We start from the raw sequence: 26,199 nt of genomic DNA, 5'->3' as shown, positions 1-26,199 counted from the left end.
AGAATAATGGCCTTCAGCTCCATCCAAGTTGCCGCAGAAGACATTATCTCACTACTTTTGATGGCTGAGTAGTATTCCATGGTGCATATGCACCATATTTTTTCTTATCCACTTATTAGTTAATGGGAACTTAGGTTGGTTCAATATCTTTGCAATATGAATTGTGAATTGTGCTGCTATAAACATGTGTGTGCCAGCATCTCTTTCATTAATAATTTCTTTTTCTTTGGGTCGAAACCCAGCAGTATGATTACTGAATGAAATGATAGGTCTACTTTTAGCTATTTAAGAAATCTCCATACTGTTTTCCATAAAGATTGTAATAATTTACATTCCCACCATCAGTGTATAAGCATCCCCTTTTCCCCATATCCATGCCAGTATTTATTTATTGTTTGGTTGTTTGTTTACTTTTTAGTAATGGCCATTCTTGCAGGAGTAAGATGATATCTTATTGTAGTTTTCATTTGTATTTTCCTAATGATTAGTGATGATGAGCATTTCTTCATATGGTTTTTGGTCATTTGTATATCTTCCTTTGAGAAATGTCTATTCATGTACTTTGCCCACTTTTTAATGGGATTATCTGTTGTTTTCTTGTTGATTTGTTTGAATTTCTTATGTATTATGGATACTAATCCTTAGTTGGATGTGTAGTTTGCAAATATTTTCTATCATTCTCTGTGTTTTCTGTTTACTCTGATAATTATTTCTTTTGCTGTGCAGAAGCTTTTTAGTTTAATTAGGTCTCATTTATTTACAGTTCTTTTTGCCACATTTGCTATTGGGATTTTAGTCACAAATTCTTTGCCTAGGCTGATACCTAGAAGAGTTTTTTCAACATTGTCTTTGATACAGTTTGGCTGTGTCCCCACCCAAATCTCATCTTGAATTGTAACTCCCTAAATCCCCACATGTCTTGGGAGGAACCCAGTGGGAGGTGATTGAATTATAGGGGTGGGTCTTTCCTGCACTGTTCTTATGATAATGAGTGAGTCTCATGAGAACTGATGGTCTTAAAAGTGAGTTTCCCTGCACAAGCTCTCTCTTTGCCTGCTGCCATCAATGTAAGACATGACTTGCTCTTCCTTGCCTTCTGCCATGACTGTGAGGCCTCCCCAGCCATGTGGAACTGTAAGTCCATTAAACCTCTTTCTTTTGCAAATTGTCCAGTCTCAGGTATGTCTTTATTAGCAGTGTGAGGACAGACTAATACAGTAAATTGGTATTAGTAGAATGGGCACTGCAGAAAAGTACCCCAAAGTGTAGAAGCAACATTGGAACTGGGTAATAGGCAGAGGTTGGTATAGGTTGGAGGGCTCAGAAAAGACAGGAAAATGTGGGAAAGTTTGGAACTCCCTAGAGACTTGTTTAGTGGCTTTGACAAAAATGCTGGTAGTGATATGAACAATAAGGTCCAGGCTGAGATGATCTCAGATGGAGATGAGGAACTTGTTGGGAACTGGAGAAAAGGTGACTCTTGTTATGTTTTAGCAAAGAGACTGTTGGCATTTTGCACCACCCTAGAGATCTGTGGAACCTTGAACTTGAGAGAGATTATTGAGGGTATCCAGCAGAGGAAATCTCTAAGAAACAAAGCATTCAATATGTGACTTGGGTGCTGTTAAAGGCGTTCAGTTTTATAAGGGAAGTAGAGCATGACAATTTGGAAAATTTGCAGTCTGACAATGGGATAGAAAACAAAAGAATCCCATTCTCAGAGAAATTCAAGCAAGCTGCAGAAATCTGCATAACTAATGAGGAGCCAAAAGTTAATCCCCAAGACAATAGTAAAAATGCCTCCAGGACATATCAAAGATCTTCATGGTAGCTCCTACCATCACAGGCCCAGAGGGCTAGGAGGAAAATATGGTTTCATGGGCCAGGTCCAGGGTCCCCATGCTGTGTGCAGTCTAGGGACTTGGTGCCCTGAATTCCAGCCATTCCAGCTTAACTAAAAAGGGGCAAGATACAGCTCAGGCCATGACTTTAGAGGGTGCAAGCCCCAGTCCTTCCATGTGGTGTTGAGCCTATGGGTACACAGAAGTCAAGAATTGAGGTTTGGGAACCTCTGCCTAGATTTCAGAGGATGTATGGAAATGCCTGGATGTCCAGGCAGAAGTTTGTTGCAGGGTGGGACTGTCATGGAGAACCTCTGCTAGGGCAGTGCAGAAGGGAAATGTGGGATCAGAGCCCCCACACAGAGTCCCTCCTGGGGTACCACCTAGTGGAGCTGTGAGAAGATGGCCACCATCCTCCAGATCCCGGAAAGGCAGATCCACTGACGGCTTCCTCTTTGTGCCGGAAAAGCTACAGACACAACACCAGCCATGAAAGCAGACAGGTGAGAGGCTGTACCTTGCAGAGCCACCAGGGAGAAGCTGCCCAAGACCATAGGAACCCACCTCTTGCATCAACGTGATCCGGATGTGAGAGATGGAGTCAAAAGAGATCATTTTGGAGCTTTGAGGTTTGACTGTCCTCCTGGATTTCAGACTTGCATGGAGCCTATAGCCCCTTTTTTTTTGGACAATTTCTCCCATTTAGAATGGCTGTATTTATCCAATGCTTGTATCCTCATTGGATCTAGGAAGTAACTAACTTGTTTTTGATTTTACAGGCTCATGGGCAGAAAGAACTTGCCTTGTCTCAGATGAGACTTTGGACTGTGGACTTTTGAGTTAATGCTGAAATGAGTTAAGACTTTGGGGGACTATTGGGAAGGCACAATTGGTTTTGAAATGTGTGGACATGAGATTTGGGAGGGGCCGGGGCAGAATTACATGGTTTGGCCATGTTCCCACCCAAATCTCATCTTGAATTGTAACTCCTACAATTCCCGCATGTCATGGGAGGAACCTGGTGGGAGGTGGTTGAATTATGCAGATGGGTCTTTCCCACGCTGTTCTCATGGTAGTGAATGAGTCTCATGATATCTGATGGTTTTAAAAAACGGGAATTTTCCAGCACAAGCTCTCCCTTTGCCAGTTGCCATTCACGTAAGACATGACTTGCTCCTCTTTGCCTTCCACCATGTTTGTGAGATTTGTCTAGCCATGTGGAACTATAAATCCATTAAACCTCTTTCTTTTGTAAAAGTCTTGGGTATGTTTTTATCGACAGCATGAGAACAGACTAATACAGACTTCTAGAATTTTCAAGCTTTTGGGTCTTATATTTAAGTGTTTGATCCATGTTGAATCTATTTTTGTATAAGATGAGATATGAGGATCTTCTACTTGTGAGCTTGCCAGCTTTCCCAGCACCATTTATTACACAGGTTGCCCATTCCCTAATTTAAGCTTTTGTATGCTTTGTTGAAAATCAGTTAACTGCAGTATATTTGGCTTTTTTTCTGGTTTCTCTATTGTGTTCCATTGGTCTATATGTCTGTTTTTTATAACAGTACCTGCTGTTTTGGCAAGTATAGCCCTGTAGCATAATTTGAAGTCTAGTAATGTGATACCTCCTGATTTGTTCTTTTTGCTTATGATTGCTCTAGCTATTTAGGCTCTTTTTGGTTTTGTATAAATTTTAAGATTTTTTGTCTAATTCTGTGAAAAGTGATACGGCATTTTGATGAGAATTGCATTGAATCTATAGATGGCTTTGGGCAATATAGCCATTTGCACAATATTGATTCTTCCTATCCATGAGCATGGGGTGTATTTCCATTTGCTTCTGTTATCTATTATTTCTTTCAGAAATATTTTGTAGTTCTCCTAGTAGAGATCATTTACCTCCCTGGTTATGTATATTCCTAGGTATTTTATTTTATCTTTTGTATCTGTTGTGAAAGGGATTAAGTTTTTCATTCAATTCTCAACTTGGCCATCATTGGTATACAGCATTGGTACTGATTTGTGTACATTGATTTTGTATCTTGAAACTTTACTGAGTTTGTTTATCAAATCTGGGAGTCATTTGGAGCAATCTTTAAGATTTTCTAGATATATGATCATATCATCTGCAAATAACAATAGTTTGACTTCCTCTTTTCCAGTTTGGATGCCTTTTATTTCCTTCTCTTGCCTAATTTTTCTGGCTAGGATATCCACAAATATATTGGACTAGGAATGGTGAAAGAGGACATCCTTGTCTTGTTCCCGTTCCAAGGAAAATGCTTTCACCTTTTCTCTATTCAATATGATGTTGTCTGTGGGTTTATCACAAATAGCTTTTATTATTTTGAGACAAGTCCTCTCTATGCCTAGTTTGTTGAGAATTTTTATCATAAAGGATGTTGGATTTTTTTCAAATGCTTTTTCTGCATCTTTTGAGATGATTACACCATTTTTGTTTTTAATTCTATTTATGGAACGTATCACATTTATTGGCTTGCATATACTAAATTATCCCTGCATCCCTGAGATGAAACCCACTTGATAATGATGTATTATCTTTTTGATGTGCTGTTGAATTCTGTTAGCTTGTATTTTGTTGCAGATAATTGCATCTATTTTCATCAGGGATGTTGGCCTGTAGTTTTCTTTTTTTGTTGTTGTTGCGTCCTTTCTGGGTTTTGGTATCAGGGTGATACTTGGTTCATAGAACGATTTAGGGAAGATTCCCTTTTTCTCAGTCTTTTGGAATAGTTGCAATAGGATTGATAGCAATTCTTTGAATGTCTAGTAGAATTCAGCTGTGAATTCATCTGGTCCTGGGCTTTTTTGTTGTTTTTGGCAATTTTTAAATTACTGATTCAATCTTGTTATTTGTTATTGGTGTGTTCAGGGTTTCTATTTCTTCCTGATTTAATCTAGGGTGTTTGTATGGTCCCAGAAATTTATCAATTTCCTGTAGGTTTTCTAGTTTGCATGCATAAAGGTGTTCATAGTAGTCTTGAATGATGTTTACATTTCTGTAGTGTCAGTTGAAATGTCTCCAGTTTCACTTGTAATTGAGCTTATTTGAATCTTCTCTCTTCTTTTCTTGGTTAATCTATCTAATGGTCTATCTATTTTGTTTATTTTTTCAAAGAAGAAGCTTCTTGTTTCATTGATCTTTTGTATATTTTTTTTGGTGGAATTTCATTTAGCCCTAGAGCATGTTGGTAATTCAGTTATGCTAGTTCATTACTTTCATGATATGAGTGTGTTTGCTTTCATTCTTCCTATTTTATCACTTTGTATTTCTAATTTGTTCTAGACTGCTAAAATATCTAATTTTCAACCAATTGTCATTTTTTTATAACCTTTCTTTCAAAAGGACCCAAAAAGCCAAAGTAAAATGATCAATACATTTGACTGCATTGAAATTTAAAATCTTTGTATTCCAGTGACAGTCATAAACAAAGTCAAAAGTCGAACATCAAAATGTAAATAATATTTGTAATATATGTAGCAAAAGGTATTAAGCAAAACAGTTGAGCTACAATAAGAAAAAAGGAAATAAAAAAGAAAAGAAAATGGTAAAACAGGAATGGACAATAGACAGAAGAGAACGTATAATACAATACCTATTGCATTCCCAATTTTTGGGGGGCAGAACAGGAAAATCTATTCTAAAATTAATATGAAATCTCAAGGAACCCTGTATTAGATAGTTCTTGCATTGCTATAAGGAAATACACGAGACTAGGTAATTTATAAAGAAAAGAAGGTTAATTGGCATACCATCTGCAGACCATATAGAAAGCATAGGACCAGCATCTGCTTGTCTTTTGGGGAAGGCTTGAGGAAATTTTACTCTTACCAGAAGGTGAAGCAGGAGCAAGTATCTCATATGGCAGAGCAGGAGAAAGAGAGAGAGATAGGGAATGTCACACACATTTAAATGATCAGATCTTGTGAGACCTCACTCACTATGGTAAGGACAGCACCAAGCCATGAGGGATCTGCCCCCATGCCCCAGACATCTCCCACCAGGCCTCATCTCCAACAATGGGGATTACACTTCAACACGACATTGTGGGGAACAAATATCCAAACTATATCAGTTTCTGAATAGCCGAAACAATTTTGATAAAGAACAAAGCTGAAAGACTCATACTTTCTGATTTTAAGACTTTCTACAAAGCTACAGTAATCAGAAACGCATGGTACTGTCATAAAGATAGACAAGTTAACCAGTGAAATCAAATAGAGAGCCTAGAAATTAACCCTAACATGTATGGTCAAATAATTTGTGGCAAGGGTGCTAACACAATTTAATGGGGAAAGAACAGTCTTTTCACAAAATGATGCTGAGGAAACTGGATATCCACATGCAAAAGAATTATTAAATCGGGCCTTTACTTAATAGCATATTCAAAAATTAACTCAAAATCACCAAGACTTATATGTAAGATCTAAAACAATAAAACTCTTAGAAGTAAAAAGAGCAAATATTTCATGACATTGGATTTGACAATTTCTTAGGTATCACACTAAAGGCACAGGCAACAAAAAATAGACAAATTGGACTTCACAAAAATGTAAAAGTTTTGTGCATCAAAAGACACTATCAACAGAGTAAAATGGTGAATCACAGAGTGAGATAAAATATTTGCAAGTGACATATTTAGTAAGGTATTAATAACCAGAATATACTGAGTACTCCTAAGACAATAACGACAACAAACAAGTAACTCTATCCATAAATGGGTAAAATACTTCAATAGACATTTCTCCAAATTAGATAAGCACATGGTCAATAAGCTGATGAAAAGATGCTCAACATTACTAATCCTTAGGGAAAGCAGAACTATAATGAGATACTACCTCACATCCATTAAGCTGGCTATGTATATACACACATATATATATATGAAATAACAAGTGTTGGCTAGGATGTGGAGACATTGGAAATGTTAAGCACTGTTAGTAGAATATAAATGTTAGGGGTACAAACAGAGTAGAAAGTAGTTGGGTGGTTCCTGAAAAATTCAAAATAGAATTACCATATGATTCAGCAATTTTACTTTTGGGTATATACCCAAAAGAATTGAAAGTAGGGTCTTGAAGAGATATTCATATACCTGTGTTCAGCATCATTCACAATAGCTAAAATGTAGAAGCTATACAGGTGTCCATCTATAGATGAATGGATAAAATGTGGAATATCCATACAATGGAATATTATTCATCCTTCAAAAGAAAGTTCTGCAATAGGCTATAACATGGAAGAACCTTGAAGATATTAGGCTAAGTAAAATAAGCGAGTCACAGAAAGACAAATGCTGTATGATTCTATTTATTGAGATATTTAGAGTGCTTAAACTTATAAAAATAGAGAATAGAATGGTGGTTGCCAGAGGATGGGGGTGGGGTCAATGGGAAGTTATTTTTTAATGAGTATAGAGCCTCATTTTTACAAGATGAAAAGCATTATAGAGATTGACAGTGGTGATGGCTGTAAATCACTATGAAAATGTATTTGATACCACTGTACTATACACTTAAAAACAGTTAAATAGTAAATTATATATTATGAGTATTTCACCACAACAAGAATTTGGAAAGTGAACAAACAAACCTACGGGGCTCCTTTAGTTCAAGTTATCAGGCTTGAACAGCAACCAAACCAAGGTGCATTTTTATGTGTTATGGTCAAATAAAATTCTTTTGATAATCCCTTCAAAATAAAGAAAGTCACATAAGAAATGTTGAAATATAGATGGGCTCACTTTAGCTGATCAATAGCTAGTCAATAGCTGTGGCCTCAGTGTTGGAAACCTGGTATCTAGTCAAAATTTCTATCCTTTTGGCTTCTGGCTGGTGGGGAGGTGGATGTTGTATTTAATGTATCTACTACAGGTTGCTAGCATCTAAGCTTATTCTATTCTTCAGAAAAGGTTCATGTACCTAAAGCAGTGACCAGACTAGTACAGGTGTTCTTTTAACTAATCCAAACCAGCAATGGGCTCTTCAAAAAGTCACAAACCACGCTCTGGTCCCAAGCTTCCCTGATCATGGATGTAGCAAAGCCCTCTCAATGCTAGAGGAAACTAGGAATCCTTCAGATGTTTTTGGAGGGTTGTTGTTGTGGTTTACTTTTTGGATTTGTTTTAATAGGAATCAGTGTTTTTGTGATTTGTCTTAGGATCTCTTCCAAGAAAAATAAGTTTGGAAAGGTGGAGGAAGGGAACATCATTAGTTTGCTATTATTGAATGACTGAGAAGACAGAAAAAAATGTCAGGATACTGCCTGGCCTGGAAGGCAGAGGTGAAGGAACAGATGGGAAAAGTTGATAGTGCTGACTGTACTCCTCTGTCTGGGTACACACCTCTGGAGCCTTCCTTTGTTCAAAATCAGTGTGGTGTCTAATAAGAAGAATGGGTTTTGAAGTCAGACAAACTTAAAATCATGTCTGTGATCTGATCCTTTCTAGCTGTGTGACCTTCAGTTTATTACCTCTCTGTTAGTTTTCTTGTCTGTACATTGAGATTTATAATAGTGAATACATGACAGAGTTGTATTAACTTAAATAAAGTAAATTAAACTGCCTGGTTTAATAGCTGGCACATTTTGTGAGCTCCATAAATACTAGCTGTTTATTGACTTCCTTTCTTTTAAAGACCATTCGGTGACTCTCTCCAGAACCTCTTGTGCAGCTTTCATCAGTAACCCCAGATGGATTGCACCTTCTGCCTCTCCTAATGGTTATGCAACTTGCCTTTGCACATTGTTGTGTTCTGATTTGTTTAACGTCTGTCTTTTGTACTTCTTATGAGCTCTTTGAGTTTAGTGACTGTCTTATTTATCTTTGCAACACAAGAAATTCCCACAGAGCCGGACAATAATATTCTCCTATGAATGCTGGTGAATTCAATGTGTCAATGGGTTTGAAGACTGTGACAAAGCTATGGGAGGACTCTATAGTACAACCAAAGCTATATTTGGATAAAGCCAACTGCAAACTAATGAAACACCCAGGGTATCCCTGTTAGAGTTCCAGATGGCCATGGTGACATGGAATAGTTATGATCACTTCCTAAAAGATGAGGGTTAAAAGGGCTACAAACACTAAAGCAAGGTGGTTTTATTTTTATTTTCTTTATTTTTTATTTTTTTTGCCATATATGATCCAAGAGACCAAATTTAACACTCTTTCCAGATGGTGCTGGAACCAATTCAAATCAGGCTAAGGACAAAAGGCTTTTCCCCAAAAAATTATTGTGAGGTATTTTGTAAGTCTTTTTACTTGATACAACTGCAACCCCATTGGAACTGAACTGAAAATATTCAAGGTAAAGGTTGTTTTTATTTCTTGAGCCTTTGATGCCTCATCCTCCACTAGAATGTCATCTGAGTGCTTTTATTTAATAAAACCCCCAAATCATTAAGCCTAGAGCAGTCCCACAGCCCCAGGATGCCTCGTTCTCAGATAACAAAAGCAGCTGTTGCTCACCCACCAGCACAACACAGATCAAAAGTCTGGCAGGTTTCCTTCCAGCCCCATCTCAGCTAAATGAAAGCTCCTTAGCATCCCCAAACTTTATGCCACCCATCCATGTTGAGTTGGCTAGCAGCCACAGAAATGGCTTTTCCAGCGCATCTCCCAGGGAATGTTGCTCTGTGCTGCTGAGGGGTCTGATAATTTTCGTCACTGTTATGCTTACCTGACTCCTTTTCAAATTCAGAGCACTTTTCCTTTTCCCGTTAGACTTGTGCTTTTGTGTACTTTTCCTTTATTGGAACTGGCACCATGAAGCTATTTAGACGCAGCTCCATCTGTTAGAGTTGGGTCCTGCAGGTAGAGTGTCATGTTTGATTTCAGATTATCATTTGTTGTGTTGTCAAGAAGGGCTTGGGGGAAGAAGAAAAAAAAATGCCTGTGTTCAAACTGCTCTTTGGTTAAAATGCACAAACAGCTTATTTGCAACTTTGACCATGGCTCTGATCAATGTTCCTCATGTTTCTCTACAATCACAGCAACGGTCCCTGTGACATTCAGAAGTTGGTCCCGAAAGAATTGTTCACAATAGAAAGCCGACCTTAACGCTGAGCTTTGGAGCCCACCTTGGTCATTCCTTATCCGTAAAGCAACAAAGTAGAGTAAGGCTTGTCCCTAGTAGGTAAAAGTATGAGTGTAAATGGAACCAATAGACCCTTGCTTAACTCAGTGATACATGGAGTACATAAAGGTGGGATGGATTACTCTCAGAAATTCTGCTTCTAACTGTCTGTGCCAAGGAGATGATCTAAATACAGAATATGTTTTAAACGCCATTTGTCACAACACATTTGTAATTGTAAGACATTAAAAACAAGATAAACATTCAACAATTAATAACAGCACAACAGAATGTTGAAAATTGCTAAAGCTGAAGAAAGGACACATGGCAGTGCATTGTGCTGTTTGTTTTTCTATTAAAAATAGTAGTTATAAAGGCAATGTTACCCAGAAACCAACATAAAAATTACAGATACAATGTGCTTAGTGATCATTAAAAATACAAAGACACAGGATAAAAGAATAATATATCCAAAGGCATTGGTTGCTAACTGCACATATGACACAAGTGGCATGTGGTCTAATTCTTAGTGCAACAACACAGCTGTTGTAGATACAAGTCTGCCCTAAAGAAATATAGGCACCCCCGGCAAGTGTTGCATTTGACTTGTTTGCTTGGGAGTTAACTGGTAGTGAAATGACAGTGTTTAAAAAACAGATTTCAAGAGATGAGTGAATAGGAGAGGTTAGAAGTAAAGTTTGCCATGATGTGGGAAAAGCTGCACAGAACTTGAGACCCCCGAGTCAGAACTCAGACCCCCGAGTCTGAGTTTAGGGATAACTGTAAGAAGTAGAGACTCCCTACCCAGACTCAGATGATTGTGTGGAGAGAAATAAACTCGTTTGAGCCACTGTACTTTAGCTGTCTTTGTAACAGCAGTTTCTAACAAATACAGTTTCCTAAGCAGTGTTGTGCTGGAGCAAGCTTGTATTGACTTATGAGAGACAATTACTTGATATTCAAGAATTTTTTGAGATGGCTGCTAAACTGTTCATGGAAGTATTTAAATAATAAAAATCAGAAAACATGCCATAACTTAGAGATTTATTTTATTTTATAAGTAAAATATTTATAATAATATATAAAAATTTATAATACAAATAAATATATTTACATACATTTTATTTTGAAGAGCTGGTTTAATAGCATGCCACTAAGTATGAGAAGTCAATGAGAAAATGTATGTAAATGCTTGGCAGAGTTAATAGAATGTAATAAATGCTCAATAAATGCTAATTAATAATATTAATAGTTGCATTAAAAATGTAAACAAATTTATTAACTTCACACTCAAAGGAAAACTATTTATACCTTATTTCCTCTCCTCAAATCAGAAAGGATCTTCTATGTGCAAAGCAAACCCTATGAAATGCCATATTCTTTCCCATTCATGTTACGTATAACAAACAGATGGGCTTCATAGCAAGTTTTTGCTTCTTGTCTAATTTTCAAAGTTGATTATCAACTTATTCAGTAAAGTTATTTTTATTTTCCCATAAGCAAGATAGAAAAAAGTGCAAACCAGAAAGAGTTTCATATCAAAACATGATTTTTAAATCTTCTTAAATACAGAGGATGAATTTTTTCACCTTTCCAACTCTTGTTTCCTTGGTATGTTCAATTTTGAAGAGCCTCTTAAATCAACGAAGTTCTCAGCACAATTGCCTCATCTTTTAAATTGTTAGGAGTCTTAGAATTTCTAGAGTGCATTTAATTCCAAAATTATCAAAAAGTTTGAAATTTGTGATCTTTAATTTATCAGATTTTGCACTCTTTATGTGTCTAAGGATATGAAACAGATTATCCACTTTTTTAAAAGACTTACTGATGAGATTGCTCATCTCTCATCAATTGCAGTACTGTCCTGCTAAAATTGGATAGTACTTGAGATCTTTCTCAACAAAGCATTCCAGGCAGGCACTATCGATCAAAAGTGAAAGTTCTTTACCAATTCATTACAGTCTAATCTCCTACCCCTATAGGAATCATAGGACTAAAGTCCCCAATTTCGAAAGCAGGGATCCTGACAACTAGCTGAGACCTCCTGATCCCAAGTACTTTCCTGATCTGCTGGTTAGCCTTGACATTCTGGTTTCTGTTGTTCTTGATAAAGTCCAGATTCTGTAACATAGTTTAAAATTCCTTCACATTTTGGCTCCAGCCTACCCTTCACCCTTATACTGCACAACTATTCCCCTCATGCTGGTTATTCTCGAAATCTTCTCTCTATCTTTATCACCTCTGTTCTGGGCTCTGGTATGCTGACTTCTGCAGGTGACATCACTTGGTCTCACTTAGGGTTTGAGTGCTGTGTTCCCTCCTTACAGCAACAGTTCCCATCAGTCAAGCCTTCTCCCGCTTATTCTGCATCTCTGGGATCCAGGAAGAGCTCCTTATGTTGGTCCTTAAGGCTCCCACTGCTGCTAATTCATTCCTTGTTGGTATCCCTGTCCACACTTCTGAAGTAGTCCCTTCAGTAAACTCTTTTAGATTAGTCTTCTAAAAAATATATTGTATCTGTATCTATATCTATATCTATACCCATCTATCTATTTTTTATTTTTTTTTGAGATGGAGTCTCCTTTTGTTGCCCAGACTGGGGTGCAACGGCACAATCTGATCTTACTGCAACCTCCACCTCCAGGGATCAAGCAATTCTCCCACCTCAGCCTCCCAAGTAGCTGGGATTACAGGTGTCCACCACCACACCTGGCTAATTTTTGTATTTTTTAATAGGGACGAGGTTTCACCATGTTGGCCAGGCTGGTCTTGAACTCCTGATCTCGACTGATCCGCCTACCTCGGCCTCCCAAACTGCTGGGATTACAGGCATGAGCCACTGCACTTGGCCTGTGGGATACATTTTTTTGAGTCAAACGCACACACACCCACTCTGTCTCTAATTCTACTCCCTCACATATTGACATTTTAGCTCAGGTGTCACATTCTCAGGAAATTGATCATTTTTAGCCCAGAACACTTAAAGAAATCACTTACTTTTCTTTATAGTCTGTATCTTGGTTTATAAATATACACTCATTTCATAATTATTTTATTGTCTATCTTCCTCTACTAATATTTACACTTCCTGAAGGCAGGGATCCTTGTGAGTTTTACTCACATCGATGACCCCAGCATCTGTCATGATAGGAGGCACACAGCACAGCTAGACCTTGGAAATAATGACTTACCAAAATCCTCCTAATATCAGGAGCTTGGACCTCACCTGAGTAGCACATATGTTGCCTTAAGACCTTTCTGGTCTCCTGGTGCCAGTGAGCTATCATTACTCTGGTCATGCCCTCAACCAAGTTCCCATTCCAACAGTCCCTGCTTGGATACTTTTGGCAATGGAGAACTTACTCTTTCATAAATCATATAATGATGGGGGTAGCTCCATTGTTAAAAATCTTTTTCTTGTATTGAAATGGAATTTATTTTCCAGCAGAAACATGGTCTTCTTCTCTAAAGCAGTGCAGAAAACTGAAAGCCATCTTCCTTGAGGCAATTCTGAAATCTTTGAACACAGATATCAACTTCATGTTTTGATTCTTTCCTTCTTTAGGAAAGACATCCCTCTTTGCAACCACTCTTTCCATTTTGCAATGCTACTGTTCTCTGTTTCATACCTTAAACTTAGCATTTTATCTGACGAGCTGGTTATTCTTTATTCCCAATGCTAAACCTTTTTTTATTTTTATTTTTCCCTCTCTGTCCTCCTCCTTTCCTCAGGAGGCTTACCTTTATGCACATCACCATCACTCAAGTCCCTTGTGTAACGCAAGGATCATGTGCTGGCCAGAAATGACAAGCTGTGTACCATCACCATGCTCACTCAGTGGATGGGAGCTGCTTAGGCAATACATAGTCTTCGTTTGAAAGCTAAAGAACATCCCAAAAGCACTCAGGGCTGGAGGCTGTCGGCTAGTTTCATTTCTCATGACAAGTTTCATCTTGAAGGAAGCCCTGAGTTGTACATCACTGTGCCCAGGATAGTAATCATTGAGATGTGTAAACAGGAAGGGAAACAATTTTGGGAAGGGGTTAGTGTAATCTGTAGATCTGCAATGTCGACATCATTTGGGGGCTTGCTAGAAATGCAAATTCTCAGGTCTCACACTACCTACTGAATTCCAATCAGTATAAGCCTCCCAGAAGATTCATGGGAATATTAAAGCTTGGGAAGCACCAATGTACAGGATATTTTGCTATACTTTTGAAGACACAAAGACTCTCCTTGGCAATTATACCCATCTACCCACAAAAAATGCCCCTCCTGCTCTCTCACAACAGCCTTCTTAATTCCCTGTGGGTCCCTCTTTAATTACGGTGGTTTGTCCCAGGTTGGGCACTGGACCTAAGATAAGGAAATCAAATTCAGAATTTCAGAATTTGGAAATATAGATGAGAGATTTCTGGTTTCAATGTACTGAGTTACCTTGAATTGAGGTGATGTGAGCCACAGCACCAACCTGCTTTCTACACCTTTAAAGGGTTGTGCCTGCCAGATGAAAAGAACCCTTCACCATCTTGAAATCCTGTCTTCCTTATGAATCTTCATTCTATCTTCTTTTTTTCCTTTGATGGAAGAACAGAAGCCATTTGAGAGTGAGCAGTTTGATTTTGTCTATGCCTTCCATCGGCATTACAGCAAAGGCTCCACAGAGCTTATCTCTGATTTCTTTGATCATTTTATCGTATGCATGTGACTAAAAAGACATTTGATTGCCTTTAACCTTATACACTCAATTTGGAATTACCCCCTTGGACACGGTATTTATAGATGTAAGCCACCATCTCATATTGATCTTTAGTTACAGGACCGTATTTCCTCCTTTTGTACATCCATTACGTTTTAACCTCAGTGCTCACTGGAAAATTCCCTGGACACAAACATTAATTTTTGATAGCCTATTTGGAATCATTCCTCATTTGTACTAAACCAGAGATCAATTCAAATATGAACTCTCTGTGATATCTCCTATCCTTCTCAAAGAGAATGGGTTATAAGTATTCATATAGAGAGACACAGCTCTTCATCAGCATCCCAATTTATCATTTATATAAGACCAAATAAGCAGTTAATCATTATATGTTTCTTTAGTACCACCCTTCCACACACAGAATTACCTTTTTTTTAACCAAAAGAATAAAGATGAGGCTCAGAAATTCATACAGATAAAGCTGGTAGGGCCAGGTCTAGATTTCAACCCTTTGATGTCTACTTTATCCTCAACAACCCCACTTAAAAAAGGGTAAGTAAATACTTACACATCTCAAACAATTTATTTCACTTTCTCAATTAAGAAAAACTCACCAAGTGGCTCCCTACTATTAGGCTAGCCAAGTGACAGTTTTGAGGTCTCTTAAAAGAAGGAGTCTGTAAGTTGACAAAAATATCCCCTTATGGATTCAGAACAGGACCAATGTCCACACCTTTATCTTCAAAGTCATATTTATATGATACCATATGTGTTTTTCTACTCACATCATGCTACTCAATCAAGTATCTTTATTTCTCATATAATTGATCCATTCTGCTGTGTTCTCCAAGCCATCTAGATTTGCAGAATTTATTTCCCATGTTGCCATGCTGTCACTTTGCACAGTAGCTCCTGGACTTACTCCTTAAAGGAAGTCTCTTGGGACTAAGTTAGGAATTCCTCTTCCAGTGCGTTTGGTACATGTCTCCTCTACATTTCTTTTCCAGTTGCTAATCTACAACAAATGCATCATTTTATGGGGGAGTGATAGGAATGCTGTGTGTTTTATTCAATTGCTTGAGGTTCGTGCCACATTTCTATGACAACTATGCTAGGTTTAAAAGCCCTCTTGGACAATAAAGGTCAAATTGTATGTAACCCATTAGTAATCAGTGTTATTTTCTGGACTTGATTGTCTTCCTGTTTAAAAGAAGGTTGAGGTCTACTTTACCCTTTGATAAGATTTATTTTAATATTCTGATTATTGTGTGAATCTTTATTTTCCTGCTTCTTTTGATGATAAATAAAGTGTGACTTTATAATGTGCTTTGTGTTACTGTGATAAACTATATTCAGTTATACTTTACAGACAATAAAAGTAGGTAGTCATGTAACCAACATCACAAGCAAGATATAGAACATTCCAGTCCCCTTAAACTATCTCCCAAGTGCCTTGCAGTCAATTTCTTCCCTAAAACAGCAGCACCTGGCAACCACTGATTTATTTTCTGTCTCTATAGATTTTCCTTTTGCAGAATGTCATAAAATGAAATCACATAATATGTAGTGTTCTGTGTCTGGCTTCTTGCACTTAGCACAATGCTTTTGGGATTCATCCATATTCTTACATGAATTAGTAGTTTGTTTCTGTTTGCTGCTGACTGCTAATGCATTACGTGGATCCACTACAATCCTTCATTCATTCACAACAGGATGGACATTGGAGTTGTTGCAGTTCTCAGTGACTATAAATAAAGAAACAATGAGCATTCATGTGCAGGTTTTTGTGTAAACATTTGTGTTTTCATCTCTTTTGAGTAAATACCTAAGAGTGGAATACTGGGCTATATGATGAGTACGTGTTTAACTTTTTAACTTTATAAGAAAAAGACAAACTATTTTCTAAAGTGGCTATACCATTTTACCTTCCCAGTAATATGTGACTGTTAAGAGTTACTCCACATTATTGTCAATGCTTTGTACTTTTAGTCTTTTGAATTTTAGTAATTCTAGTGCGTGTGCAGTAGGATTTTATTGTGGCTTTGATAAATTCTTCCCTAATGACCAAGCATGCAGATTATCATTATTATTGTTTCGGCAGAGTCTCACTCTGTCATGCAAGCTGGAGTGCAATGATATGATCATGACTCACCGCAGCCTTCACCTCCTGAGCTCAAGCCATCCTCCCACCTCAGCCTCTAGATTAGCTAGAATAACAGGTTTGTGCCATCATGCCCAGCTAATTTTTAAATTGTTTTGTAGAGACAGGATCCCACTCTGTTGCCAGGATGGTCTTGAACTAGGGGCTCAAGTGATTATCCCAGCTTCACCTACCAAAGTGCCAGGATTACAGGTGTGAGCACTGCACCTGGCCCACACAAGTTACTTTTTAATGTGTTAACTTGCCGTTCCTTTGACAATTTTGTTGAAACATCTATTAAATATTTTTCTCATTAGTTTTAAATCAAATTATATTTCTTCTTATTTAGTTTTAAAATATCTTTGCATATGCTAGATACAAATTTATATCAGACATATGTTATGTAAATATATTCTCCCAACTTGTCAAAGTTTCACATTTTTGGCAGTCTTTTCGGAAGAGAAACGTTCACCATTATAATGAAAGTTCGATTTATCAGTTGTCTTTTTATGGGTTGCTCCTTCCTGTGATAAGGAATTTTTGCGCAATGCAGGGTCACAAGATTTTTCTCCTGTGGTTTCTTTTTTGATTTTTAAAGTTTCAGCTCTTAACTTTAGGTCTATGGTATATTTTGAATTAATTTTTGTATGTGGCATAAAGTGCTTTTTGAGGAGGTGGTTTGTTTTGCTTTGTTTTTTCTTATATATGTCCACCTGTCTAGCACCACTAAATGAAAATACTAATCTTTTCTCATTGGAATACTTTAGAACCTTTGTCAAAAATCAATTGAACTTCTGTTTATGTCTACATTTGGGTATCTGGTCTATCTATTCTATACCACCAGCCTTCGTATCCTTTGTATGTGTCTTAGTGCATTCTTGCATTTTTTTAATGAAGAACTACCTGAGACTGAGTAACTTGTAAAGAAAAGAGGTTTAATTGACTCACAGTTCTGCAGGCTGTACAGGAAGCATGGCTGGGGAGGCCTCACAAAACTTACAATCATGGCAGAAGGCAAAGGGCATGTCTTACATAGCTGGATCAGGAGGAATAGAGACTGAAGAGGAAGGGTACACACATTTTTAAACAGCCAGATCTCTTGAGAACTGTATCATGAGAGAGCACTGAAGGGATGGTGCTAAGCCATTAGAAACCACCCCCATGATCCAGTCATCTCCCACCAGGCTGCACCCCTAACACTGTGGTTGCAACTCCAATTGACTGCAACTTCAATTCAACATGAGATTTGGGTGAGGACATAGAGCCAAATCATATCAATATATATCCCATGCCAATTCCATGCTGTTCTGGTTAATGCACCATCATAGTAACTGTTGCAATCAGGTAGTGTGCATCCTTCAGCTTTCTTTTCCTTTAAAAATTTTCTTTACTTTGTTTTTCACTATTATAATAAAAAACAAAACTTAATTGTGTGTATTTTTTCATTTAGTCCTCACAACAATATAAAACACAGTTAGATAGAAGGAATAAGTTATAATATTTGATAGCAGAGTACGGCAACTATAGTTAACAACAATGTATTACATATTTTAAAATAGCTAGAACAAAATTAGCTGGGTATGATAGTGTGCAGCTGTAATCCTAGCTTCTCGGAAGGTTGAGGCAGGAGGATCGCTTGAGCTGGGAAGGCGGAAGTTGCAGTGAGCCAAGATCATGCCACTGCACTCCAGTCTGGAGACCCTGTTTCTAAAAGTAAATAAATACATACATAAATAAAATAGCTAGAACAGAGGACTTGAAATGTTCTCAACATACAGAAATCATAACTATTTACAGTGATGGATACCCAAAATACCCGGACTTAATCATTATACCATCTTGTGTGTGTGTGTGTGTGTGTGTGTGTGTGTGTGTATACACACATTTTTATTTCTCTAGGACAGATACCTAGATGTGGGATTGCTGGGTCACATGGTAAGTGTATATTTATCTTTTTAATTTTTTTTTCTTTTACTGTAAGTTCTAGGATACATGTACAGAACATGCAGGTTTGTTACATAGGTATACATGTACCATGGTGTTTTGCTGCACCCATCAACCCGTCATCTACATTAGGTATTTCTCCTAATGCTATCTCTCCCCTAGCCCCCAGTCCCTTGACAGGCCTTGGTGTGTGACGTTTTCCTCCCTGTGTCCATGTGTTCTTATTGTTCAGCTCCTACTTGTGAGTGAGAACATGTGGTGTTTGTTTTCCTGTTCTTGTGTTAGTTTGCTGAGAATGAAGATTTCCAGCTTCATCCATGTCCCTGCAAAGGACATGAATGCATCCTTTTTTATGGCTGTATTCCATGGTGTATATATGCTACATTTTCTTTATTCAGTCTATCACTTATGAGCATTTGGGTTGGTTCCAAGTCTTTGCTTTGTGAACAGTGCTGCAATAATCATATGTGCATGTGTCTTTATAGTAGAACGATTTATAATCCTTTGGGTATATGCCCAGTCATTACTGGGTTGCTGGGTCAAATGGTTTTGTATATAATAAAATATCACATATGCCCCTAAATGTGTACAATTTTTTTTTTTTTTTTTTTTTTTTTTGAGGCGGAGTCTCGCTCTGTTGCCCGGACTGGAGTGCAGTGGCCAGATCTCAGCTCACTGCAAGCTCCGCCTCTCGGGTTTTACACCATTCTCCTGCCTCAGCCTCCCAAGTAGCTGGGACTACAGGTGCCCGCCACCTCGCCCGGCTAGTTTTTTGTTTGTATTTTTAGTAGAGATGGGGTTTCACCGTGTTAGCCAGGATGGTCTCGATCTCCTGACCTCGTGATCCGCCTGTCTCGGCCTCCCAAAGTGCTGGGATTACAGGCTTGAGCCACCATGCCCGGCCGTACAAATATTTTTTATCAAAAATTACATAGATTTATTATTTTCATTTTCCAGATGAAGAATTTGAGGCTTTGAGAGAATGGTAACTTGACCAAGGTCACATTTATTTAATCAGAAACAGGCCCAAGATTTGAATCCGAGTCTGTATAGCTCCAGAGGCTGAGCAGTCATGTACTAAGCTGTATTTACACCACATCTTACTTACATTATCACTTTTTGTTTCATCCACCTTTAGGCTGTCAACCCAGGGACAATACCTTGTCTAATATATGGGAGAAGTTAAATAAATATTGTGATTGATTAATTCTTCTACAGTGTTTAGAACAGGACCCTATGCCCAGATATATAATCTTTGGATTGAATTAATTGAGATGTGGTCCCTGCTTTGGTGTTTTAAGATAGAAGGAGGCATGTTTTCAATATTCTTATTCTTCTGCAGCCCTTGACACTCCAAAGCCTCGGCTGCAATGGGAGGCTCTGAAGCACAGCTGAAAGGGCAGTAATGAAAGTCTAACGTTAATAAAGTCCTGGGCCAGGGGTGTTTTTGCCCTAGCAGACTGTGATCTATACTTTCAGTGGCCTCCAATGCCCTTTTCAGCAGTCTCTTTACAGCTCATTGGTGGGTAATAAGTCTTGACCAGTATTGGTCTTTGACATAGGTAGTAAAATACAATCTAAAAAGCACCCAATGGAGTATAAAAGTCAGCATCAGGACAGTGCAGATGATTTCTAATGTAATATCTTTCCCATCTTGGATCACCAGGTACAAGATCCAGGGGGCAGGCATTTTGCTCAGCAGGCTAAATTATTATTTGGACAAAATCACATTCTGATTCTTGGGTATGGAAGTTTACAAATAAACTTTTTTGTAAATTTATTTTAGTAGTAGTTTTGCTCAAAATAAATAAAATTACCCATTTCTGATTCACAATGTCAGTTTATGGATACTTTTAAATAAAACTGAAGGAAGTTGACCTAGGTGATGAAGGCCTGGGAGTAATATAATTTAAAAAGATTTGAGGGTGCTCAGGGTATTAGAACTAAAAAAGAGACCAAGGCAGGAGCATGGTACCGCTCTTCAAATATTTGAAATGGTCTTTTTAGTATGTTGAACAGTGTTCCCCCGAAATTCATGTACATCTGAAACCTCAAAATGTGATTATATTTGGAAATAGTCTTTGAAGATGTAATAAGTTAAGATGAGGTCATACTGGATGAGGGTAGGCACTAGATCCAACAACCGTTATCCTTATAAGAAAAGGGGAAGACACCTAGAGGCACACAGAGGGAGGAAGGCCATTTGAAGACAGAAGCAGATTGAAAAGATGGAGCTATAAGCAAGGAATACCAAGGATTGCAGGGATCCAACGGAAGCTCCAAAGATGCATGAAGTTTTATTTCCTAGAGCCTTCAGAGGATGCCTGGCTCTGCTGAAACCTTGATTTCAGGTTCTAGCCTTTAAAATTTGTAAATCTCTCATCCAAGTCTGAGAGATAAGTTTCCATTGTTTTAGACCACTCTGTTTGTGGTAACTTGTCATGGAAACTTTTGGAAGTTAATATACAGATACTTTTAAAATCTTTTAAAATAGAATTGGCAGAGCATTTTCTAGGTCTCTAAAATTAAGGGCAAAGGGAGGATGACCCTAAGTTAACTTTTTCAACCAGACTCATGGGTCAATGGAATAAGCTGCCTCCTGAAGCTGTGACTGTCCCACACTGGAAGTCACATGGACAGTCCATTTATAAGGGATGTGACAGAAAAATAATTTCTAGACTTGACTGGAGTTTGGAATAAATGAGCTCACTGAGTATGAATATTATGTTGGTGCAAAAGCAATTGCCGTTTGGCCTTTTTGGGTTTTGTTTTGTTTTGTTTTGTTTTGTTTGAGATGGAGTCTCGCTCAGTCACTCAGGCTGGAGTGCGGTGGCGCCATCTCAGCTCACTGCAACCTCTGTCTTTCAGGTTCAAGTCATTCTCTTGCCTCAGCCTCCTGAGTAGCTGTGATTAGAGGCATGTGCCACCACGCCAGGCTTTTTGTTTGTTTGTTTGTTTGTTTGTTTGTATTTTTAGTAGAGACGGGGTTTCATCATTTTGGTCAGGCTGGTCTCAAACTCCTGACCTAGTGATCCGCCCACCTCAGCCTTTCAAAGTGCCCGGCCAGCCATCGCTTTTAATGACAAAAACCGCAATTACTTTTGCACCAGCCTTAACACTTCCAGTATTAGCATTCTGTGACATAAATAAATGTTATCCCTAAATTTATTTTTAAAATATAAAACATATAATAAAAATATACAAATAAATCTAAAAATCTAAAATATAAATATATAATTGTATATAATATAAAATATAAATAATAATATAAAATATAAAAATTAATAATACAAAAATATAAACCACAGTTTTTCAAAAGTATTTACAAAATGACCAGAAGCTCTGATTAGATTCTTCTATTAGTCTGAAGTTTCCTGACATAAACTACCATGAAGTAAGTTTTTTCTTGTCAGAAGCACATAAATCTAACTAGTTGTGACCAGCAACTTCTTTTACAAAGATAGAAGAAAGATATCACGCATTCTTACAAATAAATCTTTTAGCCTAGAAGTTGTGTTCTATTATAGAATATATGAAAATTATTCCTCCTGCTTCAAATGGGGAATAAGTGTTGTGATTAGATTTTATCATCAAACTTTCTTATGGTAAATTCAATTATTGGCCTTATTTATTTACCCTCTCTGTATTTACAGCCTCTGCTATGTGTCTTTGCAGTATTACCCTAAGGAAGCAAAGTAAATTTGGGCTTGGCCATGTGACTTCTTTTAACTAATAGAATTTTAGTAGATGTGATACTGGTAGAGGCTCAAAATATTCTTGGATGGATGGGTGTGCCCTTTTGTGTTTCTGTCTCTTTGCTGAGGACAGGGATTGGCTAGTTCACTGGTCCACGCAGGATGACAGGCACGTGGAATAGACATGGACCTTTCAGCATGGAGCCAAGACTGGCTGAGTCCAAGCTAGATCATGCAAGTCTCAGACAATCTACAATCATAGGATTAGGGTAAATGATGGTAGTTTTATGCCGTGGAGTTTTGTTATACAGCATTCATCTGTCAATCGCTGACTTCATGAGAATATTAAGAGAGTAAACTGAATGTCATCATGGTTCCATAATCTTCACCCCCACACCCAGAATATATAGTACAGCGAATTAGACAACCTCTTCCTAGCACATTTGACTTGAACTCAAATGACCACATGGAACTTGGCCAGAGTTCACAAGACAAACTATCTCCATCCACTTCACCAAATGTGTTATGCCAGCTGTGGGTTCAGAAACAGTGGAAAATACTGTTGACTGGATGATAAATACCCATTGTCCCTTTTTCCCTACTAAAAGAACCAACATGATTTAGAAGTGACAATATACAAAGTTAAAAATACTTCTTCAACTCCTTTATGGCTCAGTTGTATAAAACAAACTACTTTTTATCAGGAGGATGAAAGCCACCTGCTGAAAATGGCTGAACAGAACAGTAACAGAAGCTTGATTTTTCTGATGACATCATGATCATGCATACCATTTCAAACTCTTGTATCCTGAGAGACAATTTGGTTAAATTACTGTTGTCAAGTTTCTGTTATATGCAATTTTAACTAATACAGAATTTGATGTTAGATAGGGGTCAGGTAGTTGTAGAACATACAACTGAGTGTAGGAGGTAGGCTATGGGTGATGACCTTCCAGATATTGGACACTGGTAATCTTTTCCATGAAGAGATTTCGGATAGGAAGAAAACACAGCCTTGCTAAGTGAGGTGATTTCTGCTTGTGGCTTGAAGCATACACTGACCAAGAGCTCCATAATATTAAGCCTGTACATTAAACATAAGCCATTATAAGCACTGTTATGAGCTAGTGGGCCTTGGCGAGAAATTAGGTTGTGGCTCTAGCCACAGACATCTTTAATTAAGGATTTCCTGCCGGGGCATAAGCTGACAGGTAAAGAGGATGCTTGCTGAATGGAGCATATTTTGCACTGCCTCAAGGTAAGTACTGGTCACCAAGTGAAGGGCTAGGGGGACAGGCAGAATTCACAAGTTAGTTGACAAAAGACAGGAGTGTTTGGGTTAAAAGAGAGGGTTTGTGCAAGATTTTACCTGCACATAACATGCAATTTATTAAGTTTTTGGTAAAACCACATAAAAATCCAGGCATGCCTATGTTCAACCCTTGTAATTATACCTAGACCTCTAAATTCAATCTGCAATAAAGTCACAAAAGCATTGAAATCCCTGGGGTTAAGAGGTTGGGATTCTCTAATTCCTGTTTTGAATGTTGCCTTGGAGTTTAACAGACTAAAAGTATCCTTCCTGGAGGCCAGAACCAAAACAGTGTTAGACAATGAATGAACGAGGAGATTGGAATCCTGTTAGAATACCTAAGCACATCCACCAGGCACGGTGGCTCAGGCCTGTAATCCTAGGTCTTTGGGAGGTTGAGGCAGGCAGATCACGAGGTCAGGAGCTCCAGACCATCCTGGCTAACATGGTGAAACCCCATCTCTACTAAAAATACACAAAATTAGCTGGGCATGGTGGCAGGCACCTGCCCAGCTACTCAGGAGGCTGAGGCAGGAGAATGGCGTGAACCGGGGAGGTGGACCTTGCAGTGAGCCGAGATCACGCCACTGTACACCAACCTGGGCAACATAGCAAGACTCTGTCAAAAAACAAAACAAAACAAAAAACAAACAAACAAACAAAAAACCCTAAGCACATCTTAGAGTGCTCAGCATTTCTGTGCAACAGGAATATTTGTTTCCCATCATCCCTTTCTCCAAATGGAAATACATGTTATTGCTATATGTCTCCTTTTCCACCATTGCATATCAGATATAAGGTAATAACTTGTCTTTTAATCTTAAACATCAAGAGACCATAGGAACTTCATTTTATCCAGGCAGAGAGGAGTTTACATCACCCAGAAATCTGGACTTTGAACAGGATTAAGAAACTGGATGAGATTTTGAGACTGTCTCCTTTGAAAGGGCATGTATGTAGCTCAAGGGGTAGACTGTATTAGATACTGCTAGTTTCTTACCCAACATTTAGAATCTTATTTCTTACCCCAAGTTTTATGATATTGTGAGGATGGCAATATGTCCAGTTTAAAACCAAAAACTTTCCTCTTCAGAATTCCTTGCAACTGGGGATGGTGCTGCATCCTAATATTGTCATCTAAGATGTGTTGGCTGAGTGGAAATTCCATAAGAGCTACTGTTTTCCTGAGTAAAATAATGACCTGGCTGTCACATACACTTCACCTTTCACACATGTCTCTAATTTCCTTCCTGGAACACAAATGCAGGTGGATTAACCATCTCGTCACTACAGTATGAGAGGCATCCTAACACGATGGTAGAAAAGAAAGATAGAAGAACACGAGTTCCTGGTAGCCTTGTGAAACCACTGCACCTGTGTAACCTGCTTACGTCCCGACTACTTGTCACATTAGAAACAGACACCCCTATTCAATGAAGTTAGTACTGTGAGGTTGCTCTCAGATGCAGGTGGATATAATTCTAAGTGACAGAATGAATTTTGTATATTCAAACAAATACCTTTCCTATACATGATAAAACTTCAAATACTGCTAAGCAATGTAATTTTTAGGGAATGATAGGACTATGAAAAACCAAACAAAACAATACACAATGTGTTTCAACTAGTATTTTTCTCATGATGTTTGGAAATATTCAGAGGTTCCAATTAAAAGGATTTTGTCAACGAAAAGGGTAAAATTCTGTAAAATATTTGAAGGAATTTCTTCTGACCCAAATATGACTGACTATGGTCCTTGACACAGCCCACATGAGATCCTGAGAACATGTGGCCAAGGTGAAGGGTGCAGTTTGATTTTATAAATTTTAGGGAGACATGAGACATCAATCAAATGCATTTAAGAAATACATTGGTTCAGTACAGAAAGGCAGGGCAACTCGATGTGGGGGCTTTCAGGTTACAGGTAGTTTTAAAGTTTTCTGGTTGACAATTGGTTGAGTTTATCTAAATACCTGGGATTAACAGAAAGAAAATGTCTGGGTACACGATAAGAGGTTTTAGAGACCAAAGTTTAATCATGCAGATTAGCAGGCTTCAAAGAGAATAGATTATAAATGCTTCTTATCAGACGTAAAGGTCTTCATTGATGTTAACTCTGGAGAGGAATAACGAGACATGTCTGACACCCACTTCTTGTCACGGCCTGAAACAGTCTTTCAGGTTAAATGTTAAAAATTACCTGGCAGAGAAGAAAGTCCATTCATGTGCTTGGAGGGCCTTAGAATTTTATTTTACAAATTAAATAAGATTTCCTTCAAGGAGAGGAGTAGGGTCTCCTCATTTAGCAGGTCTTAAGGTGCCCGCATAACCACTCTCTTATTTGTTGGATCTCACCAATTATTTATGTCTTTGAAGGCAGAAAACGGAAGTGGCCTTGAGGCAGCATTTCAGAGACATTACAAACTGACTGATCTTCCTTCATTACTCAGTACTTGGAGCATGTCCG

The sequence above is a fragment of the Rhinopithecus roxellana genome, chromosome 14, assembly GCF_007565055.1.
Source record: "Rhinopithecus roxellana isolate Shanxi Qingling chromosome 14, ASM756505v1, whole genome shotgun sequence".
In the NCBI taxonomy this organism is placed as follows: Eukaryota; Metazoa; Chordata; class Mammalia; order Primates; family Cercopithecidae; genus Rhinopithecus; species Rhinopithecus roxellana.
Note: the sequence above shows the minus strand (reverse complement) of the source record.